This window comes from Triturus cristatus, chromosome 10 (genome assembly GCF_964204655.1).
Source record: "Triturus cristatus chromosome 10, aTriCri1.1, whole genome shotgun sequence".
Lineage (NCBI taxonomy): Eukaryota > Metazoa > Chordata > Amphibia > Caudata > Salamandridae > Triturus > Triturus cristatus.
The window spans coordinates 86,638,532-86,656,143 of record NC_140593.1 but is presented as its reverse complement, the minus strand read 5'-3'; positions in this window follow the sequence as shown (position 1 = coordinate 86,656,143).

Below are 17,612 nucleotides of genomic sequence, written 5' to 3'. Positions count from 1 at the left end.
GCTCAGGCATACTAAATTCGACTTTCCAAACATATTCCTTGGGTCAGCTAGGGTTATAGGGAATACCGCTTCATACAGTCACTTTACCATAGGGAGCATTCGCGCTGTGACCCTGAATGGCAGTGGCACAGCGCCCAGAGCATCTAACACCAGCAAACACAAAGGAGACAAAAGCGAAAGATGGAAAGGAGACCCATGCCAATGGTGCCAGGTCTAACACATAATAACAAAGAAAGGGGGGCTTTCATTGCACACAAATTTCCAAAATTGGCTCGATGTTAATGTTTAAAGATGTGCTAAACACTGATGAAAAGAAATACTTCACTTTCACAATGAAGTTAATTTAGTAACTGCGTCCAGAAAGTTGCAGACAGATGGCTGAAATGAAACAAAAACTTAGAAATATGAGTTCAAAAAATAAAAGTTATCAAATAGCTTCAGTGCCATGAAGAGATGTTATATAGATGCTCTCTTTATTATAAAAGGCATGGTGCGCATTTTGTCTGTATGTGTGGGCCATGAATCACCACAGCATAAACATTCATAAAAATGGTAAACAATGTAAAATTGTAAAATATATCATTCAGGTGGAGGGCAGCTCCAAAGAATAGTTTAAGATTTTGGAAAGGAGGCATAATTAGGGCAAATTAATGACTTCTGTTATAACATGTATTCAACATTGCTCTGGTGCTGGCATTCTTCTATTACAAAAGCAATTCCTTAACCTGACCTCTCAAAGGTATTCGATTGTAAGTCAGAATTTGCGTGCTTTAATATGTACGTTTCTCTATACGTTTGTGGAACTGGAGTATTTTCTTTTCAGTTTACACACCAGAAACATATTTGGATAAATAATTTTTTTTAGATGTCTTTATACCTGAGGGAATCTAAAAGTGTAGCTTAAACATATATTTGACCATTAAAGGGATCCCACGAATTAGTAGCAAGGAAAGCCTCACGGATCTCTTTGAAGGGCAAACTAGTATGGAACAAATGCTGCGCACTGAGTTGCCGTACCACTCTTTCTGTCCTATCTGTAACCTTCCCCCTCTCCAATATTACTGTGAACATGGTGCGAAGAGCACTCAATTGCTTCATAGGAATGGATGTTGAATTGTGTTTTATGGGTACTCGCATTTACTGGCAGATTGGAGGAGCTTAAGACACACTGGCGCCTGTCAAATAAACCAACCCTGTTTCTGGGATAAGTGCCAATCGCCATGTGTGTTCTAAGTTCCACTTGTTGCTTAGTAATGGCTATGCACCACTCCCTTCCTCTCACACTGCTCTAGATGACAATGTGAGTAACTGTTTATTGGCCTTTCACTAAAATCTGAAACTGATTTAGTGCTGTATGGTTTAAAGTCCATGGAGCAGATTTACAAAAAAGTGACTCACCCATAGTGGTTCGTCACTTTCCCGGCGCCACCCTGAGAAACCCTTGCGCCACCATGGATGCACCGTATTTACAATACGGCGCACCATGGCGAAGGATTGACAGATGCGTTAGAAATTCTGACGCATCTGTTAGGGCAAAAGTCACGCATTGCTAGAGTTGTGTCACAAGCCCGACGCAAGTCCAGCAATGCATTTCGAGGCCTATTCCCACTACACTGTATCACTCCTTACTCCTGCTGTAAGCACGCATAAGGTTTTGACGCAGTGGCGTCCTAGAAGTGATGCAGTGAAATCTTGTAGATTTCACTATGTCACTTTTACGAGGCACTTCCTGCGTGGGAACGCCCACCCTGCATACATAATGCCTGACCCAGGTATAAGGTGATGCAGGGCTTTACAACATGATGCATGTCCCTAGATGCAATTTGGCTGCATTTTTTATGCCGCTGCTACATCACAAAAGTGAGGCAACGGCGGTGCAAAAGTGTCACAAGGGGCTTATAAATCTACCCCTAAATGTTGCACAGGCGCTATGCTTTTACTGAACACATACACGGAGTAAAGCAGTTTGTACGTTTGGGAACTTCGCAGCAATGCCATGGTTTTCAAATGGCAGGTGCCTAAAAAGTACTTTTGATGAGGAAACGATGTTGGATTGTATGAAGTTTTGTATGGATGGTTCCAACGACTGTGCTAATGCTTTCATGGACAGGCGGTGAAAAAGCACTGTGGGTTGTGGCCCAAAAAGAGTTTGTTAATGTCAGCAAGGGACCTGCCCTTGCAGTCTGGCTGCACTGTTTCAGCTGGAGCATGACCAAGACAGATTTGTATATGGGCGATCTCTGTTTATAGTGGCATAGTGGGTGAAATTTAAAATAAGCATGGATATGTAAATAATATTGAAATGGGGTATGTGTATGCTGGAGCCAGCCAGTTGTTGTGGAGACAGGGTCTTCAATGAATGCCCAATAAAAGCATTTCATGGTGTGTAGTCTCTACATGAAGAAGCCTGGGACTGCAGTTGCTGCCGAGGGGCCGTGGTGATAGAGCCCCATAGGCCAGCAGGCCCTGCTGGGTGAGCGAGATAAAGCAGTGGCTGGAGCACATTTCGCCGGTTCTCTCTTTTTATTACTTGAATATGCTAGTGCTAGAAACAATAAAGTCCCTAAAACAGTTTTGTGCTGTAAGGATGTGAGACAGTCTATTAAAAAATGTTGGTAGTCAATAGAATGCACAAAACAGAAGGAACCAATAATGCTACAATGTCAAGTATCTACACTACACATAAGAATTACAATTTTTTTTATAAAAATTACCAATAACTAATCATATGTTGCAAAGCAAAATGTATTCAATACAATACCATTAAGTACATATATCATAAAAACATTTCATTAAAAGAATTTATCATTGTGGAAAAACAGTTTTCAACGCAGCGTTTCGGTATTTGGTTAGCACCTTCTTCAGGACAGTTTTTCTAAATATGTCAGAGGTGAGAATAAAATGCACTATATCTCACACTTCTGATGCATGCAATCGTAGGAATTAAAAACACGAGATTAAAGGCAGATGATGACCTTCTCAGTGAATTCGACCTTATAATGCAAGGTATTCACAGTGCATGTATGTACACTGGAGCCACCGTGAATTTATATATTCGGTGTGCTAATGAAATTATTGGATGAGACCAACCCTGCTGGTGTGATTGGATTGCTGAACCTTAAGCTGATGTGCAGTCATAGGAATGCGGTTAGCCCAGTCATAGGGTCATAACCGTCCGCCTGGTCTGGCCTTTCAATTAACCACCTGATTGTCTCCTTGCGGCCTTCCATATCCTGACCCGGGAGCTGTACACTGAGAGCACTCCTGTCTATGATGGCGTCCCGGGACTGGGGTCCCAGCAGCCACGATATGCTGCCCTTTCAGGGAGGGCTGCATTAATACACCTCACCTAAGCATGAGTCATTAGTGCCCACCCCCCCCAGGGAATTTCCCAAATGGGGCCTGCCATGATTGACTAGGCAGAGGTGTGCAGCCCGTTCCCGGCTAAACAAAAGGACATAAGAATCATTCTTACGTGCGCACACCGGCAGCCCAGTTCAGGCCTGGCAGGGGAGCACCTCTGGGCAAAAGACAAGATGTCTCAGTATCTTTCAGTAAAAATACAAAGTTATTCTCATAACACACGGCACAAACAAGCACAAAACACCAGCGCAAAATGCGGGAGTCCAATCAGCGCTAAAGTGCCAAGGAGAAAGCAAGCCATTCCTCACTCCAGCCAGCATTTCAGATGGAGAAAAGCTGCTCGGTGTGTTTTGTTTGATTTGGCTTAGATAATGGTGACATGAGCCTGCACTGTGCAATGTTGCCGATGCAGTCTGCAGAAAAACCAAAGAAGTGACCAACATCCTCATCATCAGTCATGTCTTTATTTTGTTAGCATGCACAAACACAACATCCGATCCAGCTCCCTGCTCGGAGAGTAGACTGTTTTTGCAATGGGAGAGTGCTCGCAAACATCTGGTGCGCCGTTCTTTAGTCGAATTTTTGTTTAATTATGGTCCAACTCTTCTGTTCTTCGCACTATATATTAACACAACTAGATGAACTATCCGTGCTCTGTTTTCCTTAGTACAGAAAAACAAGGCCATGGTATGTCAAGGCTGCTAAATACGTTGTCAAATGCCGAAATTCAGGGTGAAATACAATTACCATACAATCAGGCTCTCGATACGGCCGTTACTGCTGGCACGCATACACACCTTCACATAGCTGTTGTATGGTGCGGTAAACCACGTTAGGTGATCCTGACCACGACAACAGCTGTAAAATGTGCAGGAGTGAAGAACTGGATTCATGCTAGTCAAACCTTGCGAATTCCAAATCCAGTGGATAACAGAGAAGGAGAATACTTTGAAAAATTTGATTCAAGTTCCGAATCAGATACAGAAGAAATAGGAGCAAGACAAACTCCTGAAAGGGGGGAGTCAGAACCAAGGTCAGCTATAGCACCAGAGAATCTACCATTAAGAGGAAAATTGCAAATTTCCGACACCAGCTCAGAATCAGACACTGAACCAGTACAAGCACATAAGAGTGAAAATAAAACCCGTGAAGAGACTGTCAAAGACATTTTTGATAAAGAAGTTCTGTATGAAAAGTCAAGAGAAATTCCACCTGAAATAACAGAAGTAGATGGTAAGGTACCAGATACAGTGAGAGAGGGAAAGATTGTCGCGGAAGACTCCCGAGGAGATGTAGGGGAACCATACATCCAGGTAGAAGAAGGGACAGTTAGTCAGCAGGAAGATTGTGTGGAAGAACCACGAGGAGAACAGAAGTAGATAAGGAAAAGGAAGTGGTGGAAAGAAGGACCACTGAAAGTAAGAGTCAAGTTGGAACTGAATCGGAGGACAGTGACGAAGAAGTACCCGAAGGTCGAGTCCTGAGGAAAAGAGCATGGAGAACTGAGAGAAATGAAAAGGGAAGTAAGTTAAAAAGGCCAGCAAAGGATGTCATTTGTCCAAACAAGATAAAGAGATTGAGATACAGATTGACACAAGTAAATTCATCCAGAGCTGAACAAGTGAATGAGGTGTCTAGCCAAGAGAAATCAAAAGACATTGAACAGACACCATCAGAGGAAAGCAAAAGGACTAGAAAACCCAACCACAAGTATAAGTCACCAGAATGGTCGTATGTGGCACTTCCTGAAATACAAGAAGAGGCAGACAGCCAAGGAGATCTAGAGGTGACTATACCAGAAATGGTTGAGGAAGACGAAGAATCGGAAATCCTGAGAGTTATCTTGTCCGACATCGGGGAAGAGAGGGATGTTCAGGAAATTCTGAATCAAGATTGTGAAAGAAAAGTGAAAGACGATCAAATGCCAAACTGAAGAGACAAAAGTGCTCTAAAAGGAGAATCTTGAAAATTACTAAATAAAAGAAATAACAGAAAAGAACCAAGTAGATGCTTAGAGCCTTGGGTTTAGACAAAACTAGTTGTGAAGTAGACGAGGCTAAGTCAAAAGACATTGATAATTTTTCGAAATGGCAAACACAGAAGGTAGAAAATCTACATGTGTGTTTCTTCGAAGATGGTGCAAAATGTGTTGTTGTTGTACAGGATTACTAATGCTTTTGTGGAGTGTGTTGGCTTTAATGGTCTCATTTAAGGTTACATTAGAAACAATAGAAGGTCATAGTGAGAATAAGACTGATGTAGAAAAGATTCAAAAGATTTATCCGACTAAAATAGATAGAAATTATTTACATAAAGAGAGGTCCATAACTGATTTTTCTAACAATGTTTTCTCAAAATTATTATATGAATACGTAAAAACAATGGATGTGAGGGACTGCTATGTCTGCATGCAGTGTCCTGTATCAGTGTCTGAGGGAGTGACGTACCATCACTTCCCAGTGACATATGGAATAACATGTAGCGTATTAGCAAGTTTGTTTTACAAAATAGGGAAACTAGAATATTATTTTTCAAATGAAGATAACATATTTTCACAAGTAGCTGTAGTCAATAAACTGAATAAAGTAAAACCTGCTAAAGTGTTAGGTGAATTTTTCTTAGAAACTAAAGAATTGACATTAGAGTCAATATTCAGCAATAATCTAACTTTTAGTCTGAAAAGAGAGGAGAAGACTTTTTTAGATATGGTAGAAGAAAGGAGAATAAAAATGCAAAAGAAGGTACCTGAGGGAAAAGAAGAAAAGACAGTTTGGGATGTTGAAAGAGAAAAACATTTGAAAGGAGAAGCTAGTCCAGCAATGGCTCTTGATTGGCCTCAGAAAGGGAAGTTATGTATTAGAAGAAATCAAACCGCATATAATAACTACTTCGTAGGTAGAAGTGATTGCCATGATACTTATAGAATCATGGGTGGATGGGGATTTAAAGGAGGAAATGATCTGGTATTTCCTGGATTATATTTTATCTGCGGGAATAAAGCTTATTATCTATTACCCGACCATTGGTATGGCACATGTTATCTAGGCCTGGTTTTCCCAAAGATATTTCATGTGGGAAGAGGAAAAGATGGTGCACATGAGATAGGCAGACAACTAACACGTAGGAGAAGAGAATCTTGGTCAGAAATTGTAGGAGACATTTTTGGAGCGTTGATACCAGCAGTTGGAATATCTCTGAATGCACATAAAATTAGAAAATTATCAACAGTAGTGGATCGCTTGTCAACAAGCACTGCTGTAGGATTTTTATTAGTAAATACCGAAATGGTTGCCATGCGAGCCATGGTGATGCAAAATCGGCGTGCCCTTGATATAATTTTGGCAAAAGAGGGTGGAGTCTCTGAAATGCTGAAGGTTCAACATTGTTGTACTTATATTCCTGACGAAAGTCAAGATTTAAAGACGTACATAAAGAATATAACTGATTTGCATGAGGAGAATGCTCCACTTGAGGTTGAAGGTATTTGGGAAAAGATTGGAAATTTCTACTATTAAAGACTTTTTACTAAAATTAGGTAGTACCTTTATTGGTAAGATTTTATTTCCAGTGACATGTGTGATTATTCTAGTATTAATTCTGAGATTAGGATGTTTATGTAGCAAGAGAAGGAAAATATGAAATAACATAAAAAGAGAAACTGTAAAGAAAAGAGAGAAAGAAAGCAAAGAAAGAGAATTTGAAGAGGTAGAATTAGAAGAATAGAAAGAGAATATGTATAAAAAGACAAGAGAAGAAAAGACAGGGGAAACAATCATGTGATCTAACAAAATATTGAGAGAACTGAATTCATTTCTATTTACAAATTTTATAAAAATTTAAGGTATTGTGGTGATGTTAAAAATCACCAAAGGGGGGATTGATGGAGCAGGTTAAGCAACATTTTGTATACCTCCTCTGTTTGCATGAAAATAGTAATTATATAACCTACTTAATTTGACTAACGGTGTGATGTGTTATACTAATCAACCTTTTGCAAATTTTGTAAACACTAAGTACATGTGGGACTTATTGCTATCACCATGGCAAAATAACTCTGATAACTAAATTATGTACGCATATTAATAGTAGTACATGTGGTTATAGGATATCGCATGATTTATGTTGCTTATGTGACGTTTGTGTTCCCGTTTTGGATCGTAAAGGTGAGTATTATTGCTTTAAATGTCGCTAAAAGCTAGGAAAATACTAATACATAAAGGGATTAGTGAGGGTTTAACATTAGAATCTTCATTTATTTGTATTAATTACTCTTTTGTGTTTGTTTCGCTTAAGTTGGCATTTGGGCTTACCAAAATATGGCGTCCGAAATGGAGTTCAGAAGTGCTCACTGTCTCGTGAGCGCAATGCCTACTGCGCAGACTTGGATGGCTCTGTAGACCTCCAGGCGACCCCAAGTCACAGTGTTCCTGGTCAAGGATAGGAACATGGAGGACTGCCAAACCTCAGTCAGTAAAATCTGGTCTAAATGAACAATTGGGCCATACAAGCAAATCTTCTACACTGTTGCATAAGGGCAACATGGACAGAGGAAGTGAACCAGCAAAATCCATGAGAACCTCATAGTGTAAAAATCGGACGTTCCAAACTAGCCAATCACCTGCCTTCTTATCCTAAGAATGTTTCATGTTATCCCGAAATTTATTATAAAAAGAGCAGTCGAATAGGGAGGAGTTTAGAACAGAGATCAATTGATGCAGATGCTGCCTTCTTACTCGATGACCGCAAACCTCTATTGACCCCACAGGCGGTGACAGATGTTTGCACGATTTCTGGTCCTTTGGAGCTCTTGGGGACTGTAACGTGCTGAGCAAAGAACTTTTGGACTTTGAGCTTTGGCCTGCTTTATTTGGACAATTAAGGGCTAAATTCAGTTATGCAGAGCCAAATGAATTAGAGAAAAATCCAGATAGCAAGAATAGGTAAATATAAATGTCATGCGATTTGTGTTAATTGAACAAAATTCTAAACTTTGATTGACCAAAAATGCTAATATTAATTGCAAACAATATTTAGATAAACAAATATTTGATTAACAGTGTTAGACTTGGGGGTCTCTGGTTGGCGCAAGGTTGTCCTCGTGTCAAGCAGGAACCCTCTCCTCTATGTCAGGGCGCAGGATAACCCCTCGTGAATGACCCTTGCTCACCCTCTAGGTGCGTGGCGTGAGCAGCCAAGGCGATTCCTCAGGCGTTGTTGGTTAAGCACTTACAATCGCACACACAGTAAATACATCAATCCCCCCAGAAACGGACACCAGACTTGGATATGTAGAAAAATACGCTTCTTTATGTAAAAATAGGTATATATATCTCAGCAGACTTATCACAAGACCAATAACGTTTTCGCTATGCCACCAGGTTGTAAAGCAGGCAAATGTTCTTTGTTTGCAGGTTCAAATTAGATACTTTGTAGTCTCTCGCAAATGTTACTTGTGGTTCCAGTACTTACAGAGATCGGCTCCTGCGAACGGGGAAATAAGGCGTTGCGGGCCCGAGCCCGATACTGGAATTCTTAAGAATGTGTAGTTGCTTTTGGGAGTCGGCACGGGAGGGTGCGACTCAGCAGTGATGGGGGCACCTTTGGATCCTCTTGAGCGGGTGCGGGTAGTCAGGCAGGCGCGGCCCACGACCCTCAGCACTGCAGTGCGGGGGTCTCCTCAGCGGGGGCGGCGCGGCCTGATCTCCGGTCGAGATCGCGAAGCGGGGTCACAGGGCACGGTCCGTGCAGCTGGGGACCCGGCGGGGATCACGATCGTCGGACAAGAATTCCGGCGGGAGGGGCGATAGCGCTTCAGAGCGCTCCAATAGCAGGCGGTGGCAGAGGTGCCGGCGGCCTAGCCCGGGGTAGAGAGCGACTCCGGTCGGAGCGAGGCTCTCAAGGGGGCAAAGGCAGGCAGGCTCCCGATTGTCACGGCTCTAGGAGGGGCGATGAGGGGCGCAGTCTTCCTCAAGCGGGATACACACACGGCTCGCGTTTCAGGACGAGCAAAGGCACAAAGAACCCACTGGTCCTGGGGTTCTGTTCAGGGGGCAAGCTCAGATCAAGCCCTTGGAGAATGTTTAAAGCACAAAGCAGCAAAGTCTTTTCAGCAAGTCTCTTCCTCTCCTTTCTCAGCAAGGCAAGCAGCAGGCCAGTCCTTCCAGCGTCTTCTACTCCGTCTAGTCGGGCAGAGGTTCTTTGTGGTAAAACAGGATTCTGATTTCTTAGGAGCCAGGCTCCTACTTTTATACCGTGATTCTTTTGTTCCTTAGCGCCAGGGGGCCTGGGCCTGGCCCAGTCCAGCTCTGGAGCACTTTGTTATGGTGACTCTGCTCTTTCCTTTCAGCAGCAGGGCAGAGACATCAGCCGCTCCACAGGGGGCGGCGCCGGCTTTGTGGTGGCAGAGCATAGGTCTATTCAAGAGTCAAGGTGTACTCCTCCCACCCATCCTGGTGTCATCTCTCTACCCACCACCTGGCAGCCAACCTGTCTCTGGGGATTCCCCAACCCTGCTCCTTACTGTTGCTAGGCAGAACACACACACACAGCAGAGGCGGACTGAAATGGCCAGGTCAGTAAATACTAACTTTCTAAAAGTAGTATTTACAAACCCAGGATATTAAAAAAAACTTGACTACAAGAAGTATTTTATTATTCTGAGTTCAGGCATACTAAACTTGATATTCTACCATGCTCTATGAGTCCACTGGGGTCATAGCGTGTAGTGACTCCAGCAGCCCATTCTGGCCTATGGAGAGCAGGTAGCTTTCAATAGTGAAAAACGAAAATGGCTGTAATGCACTACTAAGACATGCCACACACATCAGGGCATGTCCTACCTTATGCCTACAATGCACCCTGCCCTTGGGCCTACCAGAGGGGTGGCTAATATGTAGGTAAGGGAAGGTTTAGGGACTGGCAAGTGGGGGCACTTGCGCAGTCAGCGCGACAGTCCCAGACTGCACGCAGGGTCTGCGGTGGCAGACCCTAGACACATTTTACAAGGCTGCTTTCTGTGGGTGGCGCAACCAGCGCTGCAAGCCCACCAGCAGCATTGGCATTCACAAGCCCTGGCACCCCTGGTGCACTTTACTGGGGACTGACAATAAATCCAATAAACCAATCATGAACATCAATTACAGGTACACTTTACCTAGGGAGCACTTGCACTGCGGCACGGATTCGCCGTGGCGCAGTGCCCTGAGCGGACAACACCAGCAAAACATCGAGGCACACCATCAAAAAAGTGGAAGGGAAACTCACGCCAAGGTGCCAGGTCTAACAAACAGAAATTACGAGTTTGTGGTTTTTCAATGACGAGAGTAGAGGTTCTGAGTCTTAAATGTGTTTTAGCTGGTTCTAAATCACCATCAACCAGTCCAACTAATTGGTCCGTCGACCATGTGGTGGAGTGTCTTGATGTTTAGGGTTGGGAATCTATAGGTGGCAAATGCTAATGTATATTCTGTAAAATAAATTTTCTTCCTTCTAGGAAATAAGGTACCCCCCCACATGTCCAGCGCGAAATCATCATCCCTCCTGTGTGCAGACTCGTGAGTGGAGACGTGCGAGTGTTGGTGTTATGGGCCCCACCAATGAATGCGTGTGTGAATGAGCTAGTGTGACGTTGGGTCTGCGACACATGGAGGATAAGTTGTAAAATGTTGCCTTTCTCTTTCGCCCCCCCCCCCCCCCGCCGGTCTCACGCTGGATTATATGGATAGGAAGTTTGGGCTCTGAGTACTTCTAAATGTGGCCCTGGCCCATTTTAGGATGAACATTAGTTTGTTTTTGCTGACATTTATCTGTTACATGGCAGACAGACACACAAGTTACGGAGGTTAATTTAGATTATGACTAGTATTGTTTGTATAGTGGTCATCAATCTGATCGCCACCATTGCACACGTACCAACAGCACTACAGGTCAGAAGGAAGCCACTGAAGGTAGCACTCTCTGAATTGGAGAAGCGGACACGTCGCATGCTGTTTAAAAAAAGAATATCAGGAGGATGTAAAAAGATCGTGTCTATAATATAATTCGACTTTATTTAGTGGTTAATTGATCTAGCATGTGGTGCTGGCGCTGCCTTGGTTTTAAAGTTTGTAGCACCAGCAGTAAGTAGCTCAGGCACAGGTCCTTGTATTTCCTTCCTTCCATTTACTTAGTCCTATTCACATTACTTGTAGTACTAGCTTTTGATTATGATCACCTCAGCGCAGACCCAATTAGTCTGGAGTTTCAGTGTCTGGGCACATCTACATGCAACCTGATGCTGTCTAAATCATTTAGACTAAATGGTTAGCAATTGTTTGCTAAGAGGTGTTCAGCCCCTCCCTGCCGTGTCTTTCACTTGCAGCCCTTCACAGAACAAAACACTAATCAACACTCCAGGTCTCGGAGACAAGGCGGGGCAGTGATGTGGCAGCCTGCCTTTGATGCCGCTAGTAAGTTTGATTTACTACACTCTTGCTGGAGATAAAAATAACAGCGTAACGATGGCATTGGGGGACATGAGAAGAGCAAGAGGCTGAGTGAGTGGGACGTCTTTTACTCCCAGGTTAAGATTACATCTAACCCCCTCACAGCTTTACCTGCAGCCAATGAAAGCCATAGTGCCTGAAAGTAGCCACTTTTTCAGCCATGGAGGAGGAAAGATTGGAAAGTGAAAGGAAGTGAACCAGCCCTAGTAGTAGCCATACAAGCACGAGGAGAAAGGCTGTTATTAATGATGCTGGGGAATATTTTATATTGAGCCCCACAAGACAAAATTATGTAGAGGACAGAGTGTTCACAGCCAGACTCAGGCAGTGCAACACAAAAAATAATGCACCCACTACACTTGCAAGAACACGCACACTCCTCTAGTGCTCTGTACTCAGGATCAGTGACAAACAGGTTTCCATCTGTCAGGCATCATTGTGTGCTTGTCCAGCACCCGAGAACCCAGACAGCGCTGCTGGCTCAAGAAAAAGTGCACTCAGTAAGAAACATATGTGCACTACACAGTGTACCCACTAGTACACCAAGGAGCACGCGCATTCATCCAGCACTTGGGAACCCAGGCACACACTACCGCGCTCAGGAGAATGTGAACTCAGGATGGCATGCACTAGCACCCTTTAAGCACAGCGGCCACAGCGCGGTGTAAAATCGATATTAATTATAATGAGGCAAAAAATGTATTGGACTTTGTTCTGTGGCTGGCTGATTGTGTTGAACTGATAGCATGCGCCGCTGCCCAAGTGAAAAAGTCAATAACGCTGTAGTGGTTCAGGCAATAGTACAGGCCCCACACATTTAGCATGAGTGTAGTAAGAGTGCGGTATGCTGTTGGTGGTGCATTTGGGCCATACTGGCACAAATATTGTACTAACGGATGGTGCAGTAGCATAGCACACTGTCATTAACATATAGCACATTTCCATTATCCAGCAACCACAGTTTTGCAGTGCAGTATATTCACAAGTGCAATATTGCAGAGATGTGCGGTTGTATTGCTCATGGGTGAAAGCTGGATTTTTGTTTAGGATTATGGGAGGTTCCACATTTGATTTGTAGATGCACCAAAAACTCTAACTTTGTGAAAATGTGTCTCTCCAACTTTTGACCAGTATGAAAAGGTGGCTGCAAACCAGGATTATATTAAGCCAAGGGGATGCAGTGCTTACCTCCTTCACAGTGCCCCTAAGTCCAAACAGTCCGATATAATATTGTGTGCTAAGGTAGGCAGCCAACCTCCAGGGATTCCTCATACAACTCTCGTAGGATGGGGGCCATGAGGTCGATGTATACTTTATAGAACTCTATGGGGATGCCATCTGTACCCACGGCTTTCCCAGATTGCATACTCATGATAGCATCGTTGACCTCATCCAATTCAAATGGTGCGCATAAGAACTCCCGCTGCCTGTCGCTCAACCAGCCCAGCACCACATCATCCAGAAAACTATCCAATTCCAAAATGCCGTCCCTCTGAGTGGTGTACAGCTGGGTGTAATGCCATGTGAAGGCCTGGAGAAAATGAGCAGTGTCACACTGAACCGTCCCATCTGTGTCCTCCACCTCTATTACATACCCAGAGTGCCGGTCCCTTCTTAATACTTGTGCTAAGGCCTTACCGGGCCTATCACCCTCTCCATAACAGCGCGCAACCCAGAATTTCCCCCGGAAGCGAGTCTCCCTCTGCGCAGCATCCATGTATTCCGATAGTGTTTACCTGAATTTGAGTTGGGTTGCGCTACTTGGGCTCACAGCTAGTTGTGCTTCCAGTGATTTGAGCTCCCCTTCCAATCTACGCAGGGTGTTAACTAGGTCTTTGAGCACCCCCGCCCCTTTAGCGATACAAAACCCCCGGAGGGTGACTTTAAACGCATCCCAGATGATTTCCACGCTATCCACCGAGCCTTTATTACGCACAAAAAAATATTTTATCTCTTCCCGCAGCTCCGCTTGAAAGACTGCATCCAGCAATCTCCAAGCTCCGCACGGGGCGTAAAAGTCTGCGGACGCCAGCGAGATCCTAACCGAAGCATGATCCGAGTATGTTCTAGCGAGATGCTGCACTGAAACTAACGCAGGCCCCAAGCCCCAGGATATCAACCAATAATCTAGACGTGCCCATGACGCTGCATGTGCCGTATAATGCGTACCCTCTCTAGCGTGTGGGTGGGCGTGTCTACAAGCATCCAGCAAGTGGTAGGCAGCTATGATGTCTTGAAGAGCCTCGCGTGCTTTGGTGTAGTGGTGAGGGGCAGGGTGCGATCTGTCCCGGCCAGGGTCATACGTTACGTTGAAGTCTCCCCCCAAATAACATGGCTAGAGCCTATATCAAATATCTTGGCCCATAATGCTGTAAAGAACTGTGGTGTATCAACATTAGACCCATAGAAGCAGGCTAGTGTAACTGTTACCGATCCCAGTCTACCCCATGCCAGGCAATAGCGGCCCTGCAGATCGCAGATGGTTCCTGCAAGCTAAAATGGTATTTGTTTCTTAATAAGAATTACCGTACCTCTCGCATAAGAGGAGTAGGAAGAGAAGATTCTATAGCCCGCCCATTTGTGTGCAAAGGCGTTTGGTCTAGGGGGGGTGAAATGCGTTTCCTGCAGCATGGCTATATGTATTCTGTGTCTGTCCAAATAAGCTAGTATGTGCCGTATCTTCTTCGGGTCTCCCATGCCTCTAACATTCCAGGTAAGAATATTCAACGCTCCATCCTCACTTTCTGCCATCCATCACGACATGTGCCAGCAACTGACATGATACCCACCCAGCTGGCCCTCCGCACCTCTTCCTCAATGCGAAAACAAGTCCTGGTTTTGCAAGGTATATGCGCATATTGAAGCACTTGATACCGCTTCTAAAACATCAACAGAAATCACTTGTGGGATGATACTTAAAACACAACAGCCCCCCACGTCCCTCCCCCACCCACTGCAGCAACCCCAACTTGCCAGAAGTATGCACCCACCCCCCCTCCCAAAAACCAACAGATACAAAAACCCCATTACCACCTGTAAGACCTGGGGTCACCAAGCCCTAAGGGGGTAACGTGACTCGAGCGGTTGGGCACCCAAAGGCTTAAGTGTAAAGCGACCATACAACACACACATCCCCTGAAGCAGGAAACGCACACAATAATGGACGCCACACAGTAGGTTCAATGAAAATCAAACAAGTTTATCTAAGCAGTTCAATGCAAATGCAGTTCATGAGATGGCAAGGGGCATTACTTGAATACATTGACATTAGAATCACCAGCATTTCATTATGGTGCCATATACAGTACCTGAATACGTTAGCGTCAGATTCACCAGCAATTCATTATGATGCAATAGGCAGTACCTGAATACATTAGCGTCAGATTCATCAGCAATTCATCATAGTTCCATTGGTAATACCTGGCGAACCTGTGGGAGCGGTAAACACAGCGGTTAACCAGCGCGCCGCGCCCCACCAACCACTAGCGTTTCAACCTGCCGTGGGTACCTTGCGCGGTATCTAGCGATTATCAGCGCTTGAAATAGGGCTGGAAAATGTAGCGCCACACCTGGAAGACTACTAGCGCTTAAGCGCAGAACTTGAGGATCCAGCGCTAATCGCAATAATCAGACACTAAGCCCTTCGGGGCAAGACTCAAGAACACAGCGCTACTCGTAATGATCCAGCATTGGGCACTTCAGAGCAGAGCTTAGGAACACAGCGCTACTCGTAATAATTAAACATTACACACTTCAGAGCAGAACTTAAGTATACAACGCTACTCGTAATAATTAAACATTACACACTTCAGAGCAGAACTTAAGTATACAGCGCTACTCGTAATAATTAAACATTACACACTTCAGAGCAGAACCTAAGTATACAGCGCTACTCGTAATAATCAGGCCTGAAGCACTTGGGAGCAGAACTTAAGAATACAGCGCTACCCGTGATGATCAAGCCTGAGGCGCTTCCGAGCAGAACTTCAGAACACAGCGCTACTCGTACTTGACAAGCCTCAAGTAGGCGGTCCACTGATAAGCAGCAGTCTCTAAGGACGTGGCACTCCCTCGGAGGGGTGTCAGAGTCTCCGGTGAACGGGGGGGGGACTCCCACGGAGGGGAACCAGTGTCGTAGGGTGCGGTGCCGCTCCCGATCTGTAGGGGGCGCACCGGGCCCGTCCCACGCCTCCCGGGGAGCAGGGGAGTTGAGTTCTCCGGCCTCCACTCGGCCACGCTACCTCCCAGCCCTCGGGGGTTACCTTGAACTCAGCGTCTTGGGGCATCCGACACCGCTCCGGACTCTGCAGTCGATGTCTCAGCGACAGGGGCCGGTCACGGCCTCTCACACCTCCGCCAGCAGCTGCGACGGCAGCGATGGGGCCCCGGGCTTCTCCGACGTGATGATGGTGCAAGCTTCCGGCCTCTGGGCCGCGGCGGTGAGTGCGCTCTGGTCCCCGCATCAGGGGGGTGGGTCAAATTAAGCGGGAGTGCTCAGCGCTCAACGTGGATTGATGCAGGGGATCTCAGGCCAGGTCGGGGAGCGCAGGGGTCACAGCGCTAGTACCTAGTTGATCCCTCGCAGTCCAGCATTCAATTGTAACGTGAAGTTTCAGCATTCAGTTTTGTCATGCCGTCTTAGCAATCGGTTTCAGCATTCAGTTCTGGCATGACGTTTCAGCATTCAGTCCTGGCATAAAGTTTCAGCATTCAGTCCTGGCATAAAGTTTCAGCATTCAGTTCTTGCGTAAAGTTTCAGCATTCAGTTCTTGCGTAAAGTTTCAGCATTCAGTTCTTGCGGCGCAGATGTCACTGGCGCCCTTGGGGGTTCTGTTCCTGGGGGTTAGGGACTGAGTTGGTGACTAGTTCCTTCCTAGTCAAGCTTAGCAGATGGCCCCTGGGTTCTCCTATCACTGGGCTAGATCAGTGGGCTGTACAGGATCCCTCACTCACTTAAAAGGCAGTACCTAAGTCCTGTCACTTTCAGAGGCATAAGTCCCTGGCTAGGCCCTACCGCCTAAACTCCTGCGTGGATTTTCCCCAGGTCTGCTTGACTCCCACTGGCCATTGCCAACTGACTAGAAAATGTTCCCTCCCTCTGTTAAGTAGCCCTAGGTCAGGTGACCTCTATCCAAGGCGGCAAAAGCAAAAACCCCACCTCCCTTCTAGAAGGTTCCAGCACATTCCAGGAGCTTCCCCATTCTACCTATGGGACTAAAAAAGGCGGGTTGGTGTCGCAACATTGTTGTGGGGTTCCAGCCAGCTCCTGGCAGCTAGGGTGCTACTAATAAAGACCACTCCGCAGTAGCAGGGGCCTGTGGCAGCCATCTTGGGAGAAGGGAGCACCTGCACCTTAACACTGATTGGCAATGAAAAGGCGCCCGGAGACCTAAGTCCAACATAAAAATGAGGGTGGAAAAAATGAGGCACGATCAAAAATAGATGGGGAGACCACCCTAGGGCTGACAGGTCCAACACGCGTCCCACCCAGCTGAAAGAGGGGAGAGCTACCCAACCTCTAGGGAGTTCTCATCGCTAAGGCGGAAAAACCTGGAGAGACCGTCAGCATTGGCGTGGTCAACTCCGGGCCGATGTTCCACCCGAAAGTCCATCCACTGTAGGGAAATGGACCACCTCAACAACTTGGGGTTTTCGCCTCTCATCTGCATGAGCCAGCGAAGGGGCCGGTGGTCGGTCTGAATGAGGAAGTGAGTTCCAAAGAGATATGGCCTCAACTTCTTCAGAGCCCAGACCACCGCGAAGGCT